The 2,084-nt window shown below is 38.6% G+C and overlaps 1 non-coding gene across 1 annotated transcript; it reads right to left on the reverse strand.

Moving 5' to 3' along the window:
- Positions 1–589: 589 nt before the first annotated feature.
- TRNAG-CCC lies at positions 590–662 on the reverse strand. The gene has a single exon. It is a non-coding gene; the product is annotated as a tRNA-Gly (tRNA).
- Between the last annotated feature and the right edge of the window lie 1,422 nt (positions 663–2,084).

The following is a 2,084-nucleotide window of genomic DNA, read 5'->3' on the forward strand; positions in this document are numbered from 1 at the left end:
TATTTCTTTCCTTCCAAGAAGCAAGTGTCTGTTAATTTCATGGCTGCAGTCACCACCCACAGTGATTTTAGAGCCCAAGAAAGTAAAAATCTGTCGCTGTTTTCACTGTTTTCCCCTCTATTTGTCATGAAGTGATAGGACAGGATGCCATGATCTTAGTGTTTTGAATGTTCAGTTTTAAACCAGCTTTTTCACTCTCCTCTTTCATCCTCATCAAGAGACTCTTTAGTTCCTCTTTGCTTTCTACCATTATAGTGATATCATTTGTGTATCTTTATACCATTCATCATATTTGTTTTCTATTATACTTATTTGCCTATTTTATGTCCCCTATGACATTGTTTGCTTCTTTAAGTCAACAGTTATGTCTTATTCACTTTTCTATGTCCTGCTTTTCCTGCTACATCTTTTCAAATGGACTGAATGCTGGTTATAAGAGGTAACATGCAGGACCCAACTATCAGGTCAGATTAAGTTACCAATTATTTGGCCCCAAATCAGAATTCACACAGCTGCTAGTGATGCTCACTTCCCAAAGTCTTAATGGATCTGAGCCCTCTTTTTTGCCACATAGGATATGGGGTCTTAGTTCCCTGACCAGGGATCGAAACTGTGCCCCCTGCAGTGGGAATACAGAGTCTTAACCACTGGACCACCAGGGAAGTCCCTGGATCTGAACCCTTGATACCTTGCTGCATCACAGTCCTTTCCTCCTGGGGCTTAACTAATCATCACATAGAACTGGGATTCTATTCTATTCTATCCATCACACAAAAGATACAAATAATATTTTTTACTAAGGCTTCCACTGATGAGAGTGTCTTCAAAACTAGATATTTCTATTTATTATGCCAGATAGTGGGAGTTGAATCATCACCTCACATGTGGGAGGTGAGTTGTGTTGGTGCCCAGGTAACCTACGCTATACATGTATCTCTGCCTCTGACTCTGCAACCTCTCAGAAAGCCCATCTCCCTGCACCAGCACTTTCTTGTATATAATTGCCATTCCATTAAAATACTTTGATACATACACCTGCACACATATACACATACTCAAGATTAAGGAAGAAGAAAGGAAATTAGTCCAAAAAGTCAACGTTCTTAGCCACACAAAGAAGAAAGCAGATACATCTGAGCAAGTTCAAGTAACATGTTTTTGATCCCAGAGCTAGTGGGGAAAAATAAAAGGACCAGGTTCCTCAAACTCAATGTGGTCTAGCTGGAGAGCCTGAGAATTTTTTAACACAGCAGGTTGCTTTATCAGTCGTGTGCCTAATAATGGAAATAACCTGTTCAGTGCTTTTCATATATTTTAGAAAAGGTTGTCTACATACTTTCCTTTCTACTTTCTATATATACTCAGTCTGATTTTTCCTTTCACATTTGGCTGATTTTTTTCTTTAATCCTGGCCTTTTGTTTTCTTTTTTTTTCTCCTCCTGCTCACTCATCTCTTCCTTATTCCTCATTCTTTATCCCTTTTCCACTCTCTCTTTCCAATTCCATTTATGAAAGTAGATAATAACTTGTGAATTCAAGTGGAACTTCATTTCTGAAACCGCACACTCATGCTGGAACCCATTAAGCTTGATAGCGAGAAATGAGAGAAATCATAATTATAAGGCCACTAAAATACATGAAACATAAAATTTGTCAGGGAAAGTAATTGAAATTATTGGAGCAAGTTGGGCCTGGTGCTGAGCAGACCCTCAGTGATAATGGAAGGGTTACGGGTGATGTTTAGCAATGCTGATGAGGTCCAAGGTGACTCTGCACCAACACAGCAAATTTATGCTCACTCTATATTTTGCTAATCCATCTCTGAAAATCAGGATAACAGCAGGGTTCAGGGGACCCCTTCAATTGTCCAGCAAAACAGGTACTGAAGACAGGTGCTCTTCAATGGGTCGTCTTGTTTGTTTTCCTATTCTCAATCTGTTGTCTTCTCTCCTTAAGTTTCTTCATCTTCTTATTTTACTTTTTCCTGTTATTCTTTTCTTCTTTCAGTTTTCTTTTTTCCTTTATCCTTTCTCATTTGTTCTGGCACTACTTTTTTCTTTAATTCCATTACAAGTCCTTTGACA

The sequence above is a fragment of the Oryx dammah genome, unplaced genomic scaffold (assembly GCF_014754425.2).
Source record: "Oryx dammah isolate SB20612 unplaced genomic scaffold, SCBI_Odam_1.1 HiC_scaffold_2, whole genome shotgun sequence".
NCBI classification, from domain to species: Eukaryota; Metazoa; Chordata; class Mammalia; order Artiodactyla; family Bovidae; genus Oryx; species Oryx dammah.